The following is a 6205-nucleotide window of genomic DNA, read 5'->3' as shown; positions in this document are numbered from 1 at the left end:
AATACATTTCCAAGAAAGATATTAAATTAGGATAATAGAATTGTAGTATTATAGGCCATAATAATGGTCATCATGTTCCTTCATTTTGAAGATGTGGAAACTGAGGTTCAAGGAGGATAAGTAATATTCCAAGGGTAATGTGGATACATAAAAGCTTGCCTGGAACTGAGGTATCTCCCTGACTGCCTGCCCAGTGCTTTTTCTGCCACACTGCAGGATTGTGGAGGCAGGCTGTCAGCTCTTAAAATTTAAATTATAACTCAAAAAGAGGGAAATGAGATTATTTTTTTTGGTTTTCTAAGTCTCCTTACCTAATGTATTCCATTCTGGTGAAAGCTTTATAAATTAAGGTTAGGTAAATTACCAAGGGAAGTCTCCAAGCCACTTAACACTTTGTAAAGTGAGAATTTATTTCAGACTAGAATCTACTGAATTTGACAGATGCTTTAAAACTTGGGAGAGACAGACAGAAAAAAGAGAAGAGAAGGAAGTAAGGAAGGAGGGCAAACAAAACTAGCTTTGGAAGCATTATTGGGAAATGGACATTAAATGCAATGTTTTATTTCATAAATTACTAGAAATTCATCTAATGCATGGAAAGTGCTGTTGAACTGTATTCACCTTAAAAGTTAACCTTTTAAAAATTTTGAATTATTTTTGTATAATTTGTTTAACTGTATTCTCTTTTGTTACAAGGCTGCCAATCTATTTTCATTCTCCTAAAATTCATCTACATACTTTCCCACTTTGAATTTTCAATTGAGTATGGGTAACTTTTTTCCTATTAACAATTTTTCTTTATTTTGAGTAAATGTTTTATGTCCTGATCTTGATCACTTATTTCAAAAGTATAAATGCATTATTAAAGTATTCTGGATTTTAAAAGAAACCTACCAACATCCATTTATTTGGATGGATCTTGAGTGTTTAAGTGCAGATTTTTTTTCATAGCTTCAAAGGTGAAAACGTTTTTATTTTTTATGATAAATTTTATAACAGACACTGCTACATTTCCCTTTATATATTTTTTTCATTTATTTTTATAGAATTGTATCTGGAGAAGTGTCAGATGGAAGCTTCTGAGATTTTCCTTATGTAGGGTAAATTTGTAAAGGAAGCTTTATGAGGGCAGATATTTTTATGTTTTCTCTTCTGTTAAATCACCAGAACGTGGAATAAGGTCTAACACATAGTAGGTGCTTAAGAAATGCTTAGTGAATTAATGAAACGAACACTTTCATATATGATGGCCCCTTCTTGGCCACTTTCTCCATCCATGGATGTGATGCTAGAGTCCATCCTGAGCCATGGAAACTTGAGCCTCAGAGTAGATAGTTAGAAGAAGCATGATTTCAGAGCCACAGAATAGCATTCATGACCTCTTTCTGAATTTGGATGAGAAAAAAATACAGTTCCCTCTTCTTAAAAGATTAAGAAGGTCATTGTTATTTGGAGATTTCTGTTACTGGTGAACCTCATGCAATCAATGAAGCTTTGCTTTAAAAAAAAAAAGTAGAAAGTAATCAGTCAAATTTGGTGGAAAAGTCTTATGAATCTGAGGTAATATAGTTTTTTTTTTTCCAAAATGAGTTTGATAAACACTTGTCAATTTTATATTTTGAAAGTCATAGTGATGAACGGAAATCCTAATCAAGACATAATCCTTTATCAACAATGAGGAAGTAGTTATTGGAACTGAAATGAAAGAAACTTTGCGAAGAATAAAGTAGAAAGATGCTAACGTAGTTTTAAGCACTATATTTAGATATTTAATAACTGTATGTGCACTTATTAAACCTAAAAAATCCTCAATATTTAAATAGAATATATTGCATCCTATTTGTATATATTATATATATTTGTATTCAAATAGGTATATATTATAGCTCTATTTTTTAAAAAAATAAGAAAGGAATACTCATAATATTTATGTAACAAGCTTAAAGTCATTCAGATGGCAAGATGCAAATTCAAATCCTGACCTATGGCTCTTCAGCTGTGCTCTTTCCTCTTATTCATGCTAAAAGTGTGTGATAACCAGTAAAGGGAAGACATTTGGCCCATCCAAGCCTTGGGAACATAACCTACTCAGATTAAATTATAGCTAATAATTTTCTGGGTATAAAAATTATGATTCTAACTCAATACATTTTTCTGACAACATACGGGGATGTATTGTTTTAATGGTGAAACAGTTCATATAAAAATGAAGGCCATTCACGTTATCAGATCTAAATTCATTTTATCAATGGTCAGCAGATGTCAGAATAAACAAACAAACAAATAAATGAATGAATGAATAATTTTTCATCAAGCTTTCACTATGAACCAGCATAGCCTAACTAAAGAACTGAAAATGACCCACATTAGACTCAACAAATTTCTGTTGGCTAGGGTGACTAAACTTGCAGATGTAAAAATCTGTAGGCCCAGAGTATCTGAATTTCAGCAAGTCACTAGTCAAACCTGTAGAAAAGAGTGAATGATTATAATGGGATAGTAGTATAGAATGGATGTGTACAAATGGACTATATCCAAACTATTGATTAGTAAATTGATATAAATCAGAACCAATATCATTCATTACTTTGTAGCCACATTCTGTAAATACTTCTTCATAGTTCCAATAAGTACAGAAAATAAATTATCTTAAATAAGTGATGTTAAAATGTTCACGATGTGAGTCCAACTTATAGGTAGAGATATTTTTCTCTAAAATTTCAACATTAGCATAATGAATAAATCTTTTACAAATGTCTTCTGAAACATCAATTTATGTTAAGAGGAAATAATATTTTCCTAAAAAATACTAGATGACAAAATTGTCAAAAAGCAGATTAGAATTCTTCCCTCCTTGCAGATTTTATTATTTTCATAGGTTCTGAGAGTGTGATCTCTGATATTGAACACTGACGACTTGGTACTGTACACACAATTTATCTCTTGAATGTCTAGCTAAGAAAACATGTGGACCAAATGCACAGGTTGAAAACACAGAAGCTTTTCCTAATTGCTAACGCTGGTGAATAGCATGTTTCTATAGGTGCTGAAAGAGGGTTGGGCCATTGCAGACTGATCAATCTTGCTCAGTCTGTTTTGTTTAAGCGACAATCAGAGCAACACCAGAGACCTTGCCAGCATTGTATAGCATAGGGCAGACAATTGTCATAATATTTCCAGCTGTCACTGAGAGACTAAGCCAGATTTAGGGATAAATGATCATTATCATTATAGCCTTATATTTATTCCAACCCCTTCATTATTAGTTCTGGATATGACATGTTTATCTCTTAAATTAAGAATGATTTGTTCCCATGTAGTGCCTATCACTTGAGAATTTTAACGTGCTTTATGAGCTCTGGGCTGAGTTTATATCCAGCCCGGAACTTCTGCCAAAGCTCTTCCGAATCCCTCTGGAGCTCTACTGAGTATGCTACTATTTCCTTAATGGCACTCCTCACTCAGATCATCTCTGTTGGGATGACAAAGAATTCTGCTGAGGTTTGGAGGAAAATGTGAATTTGAATTTGGAGCACTATCTCTTTAATCCTTTCAGCCCTCTTTGAAGTAGAGAAGCAATAAGAATTATTGCATCCATTTTCCAGACTGAATTTCAACATGTTGCCATTGAAACTATCTCTGCAGAGGTGACTTGCAGGCCTTCGGCTGTTCTCCACCATATGCTGCCTCCCTGATATAAATTGAAGTGAGAAGAGAACAGAGAGATTTGGATCCCAGAGCTTGTTTCCATAAAATTAAGTAATATTGGATTTTTAGGCATTTAAAATGGATAACTTAATTATTTTCTTTGTAAGGTACGGGTACTGCACAAAAGAGTTTTAAAGTAATTGTTGAACTCTGTCTATTTAGCCTATTATTGTAGTTTGGTTTTTTTAAGTGTCTTTTATTTTGACTCTCTCGTTTTTTAGATTTGAGTGAATTTGTATGTGTTACCTCTATTTTATACTCAGGTTATTATTAAATTATTATTCATAGATCTATTCCTTGACAAACATTGTTGGAACAACTGTATATCACATACTGCACTCAGGGCTGCTTTGTGTGAGGGAGAGGAAGTAAATGTGATTAACTTATTTATTTTATAAGCCAATATATACTGTAAAATAATGCTTTATATCCCATCTCAAAAATGTATCATAAATAAGTTTATATATTTCACACACTTCTTCATCTTTGAAAAAATTTTAAATATATCTTCTCGTCATAAATACACACATACACACACACACACTTAAAGAAAAAAAAGCATCCCTAGAACTCTAGAGATAATCAGCACCAAAATCCTGACATTTTTCCCACATTTTTCTTGTGTTAAAAACATACCACTTCTGTCAGTTATTGCTAGATTTTTTTTCAAATGCAGACGTATCCTTCTACCGAAATGGAAATGCCATTAAAAAAAACTTTAGTTTTTCAAAAAGCAACATGATGAATTTTTAAATGTTTGTTCATCAATAATATCCCATCACTGAGACTACACTGAAAAAGCATAATATTCTATTTATTTGGGACTATGATGGCCCAATGGCTAATTGCTCTATAAAAAACCAGAGGCAGTATTCCTTACATACCTCATTCTCAGAATGCAGAATTTGATTAATTGATGCTAGAAGGTTGGCTATCATAAGGCATGACATTTAGTCCAGATAAATGAAAGCTGGTTGAAAAACATTGTGTGCAAAAGCATTGAAAAATAAGAACTGGAAGGGTTCAAAGGGCAATGGGGAAAAAAGCTATTTGGCAGTTAGCTCATATTTACTTTATAAATGTTTTTATGACTGATGCATTTTAATCTCTGACTGTCTTATACTACAAAGCCTAAGTCAATGTGTAAGCTAATTGCAGCAAGCAAAAGTGGTATTTAATGCACTGGACACTTTCACTATCAAAGTATTGTATCTCTAATTAGTGTTTGTAACTGATGTGACAGCAGTTTATAGAGCACCAAAATAGTTCCTAATTTGTCAAGTGAGTCTGAAGCTTATGGCAGCTTTCTGATCATCTCCCTTGCCTCAGGACCTGAAAGCACCTTCAAAAAGCTTTCTCTCATTGATCTTTAGTCAGATGCTGACCGAAAAGCAGACAGCCCTGCCAGAAAGAAGATAGATAGGTGCTGCACTAGCATGAAAAACACCGCACCCTTAATGAAAAAGGTTCTTGCTTATAACTCACTTTTGTGTACAAACACATCCACACAGGGGATTTCAACGGGAGAGCAGTCCCTGAAAATTAAGGGGGAATGCATTAGCCATTTGTTTTTCTATTCTTCTCACATACAGGAATGTTTGGAATGTACTAAGCAGGCTGTTTGTTAGTTCCAAATAGTTTCTTTTTTTTTTTCTTTCTAAGGTGGAATATATTAATGATTAGCTTATAATTTTCAGAAAGTCAGTGAGTTAATGCAAGCACATAAGATAAATACTAAGTTGTGGGATTGTTCTCAGGATAAACAAAAGATGATCTGATATAAATTTTGAACTTGTTACAAGAAACTTTATATTATAGATTTAAAATTAATGTTTTGTGACAATTTCCATGCTATCCTTTTAATGCAAAGGGATGCTGTTGGCCATAATTTCACATCAACAATATAGTTGTATTTAAAATAGTTACTGTAATATGAAAAATATTCAAGAAAAGTTACTAGCAGTATGCATTTGTCAACTATTTAATTTGTCAGGTTAAAAGAATATATTACTAAAGATACCATGATGATTATCCCACCCACATCCCATCTCATATCAGAATCCAAGGCAAAAAGCAGGGAAACCATTTAGCAGTTTGAAAGGAGCATACTCTCAAGAATTACGGGGACCAGTCATTGAAAAATGCAATCACCCCATCAATAAGAAGAGAATGTGTGGTGGTTAGCAAGTCCAACCACCAAATTTTGTCACTTACTTGTCTCCGTGCTCAAGTATTTTAATCTCATAAAAAGGTCTTCAGAATTACAAATTGCTATATTCAATCTATTAATCCAAGATCATTTCCAAGTGAATTGTAGTTTTAAATAAATTATGGGGGAAAGCTGCATACAATTTAGCTGACTATAACAGGAAATTCAAACTCAATGTGACAAAAATATCATAATCTCTCATTTTTCGTTCTTGTTTTCTTATAACATTTCATAGATTGAGAGATGGTCCATTTTCTTGTAAAAAACAGAAACCTAGGAGTATTCCTT

The sequence above is a fragment of the Pteropus vampyrus genome, unplaced genomic scaffold (genome assembly GCF_000151845.1).
Source record: "Pteropus vampyrus isolate Shadow unplaced genomic scaffold, Pvam_2.0 Scaffold6, whole genome shotgun sequence".
NCBI classification, from domain to species: domain Eukaryota; kingdom Metazoa; phylum Chordata; class Mammalia; order Chiroptera; family Pteropodidae; genus Pteropus; species Pteropus vampyrus.
Note: the sequence above shows the minus strand (reverse complement) of the source record.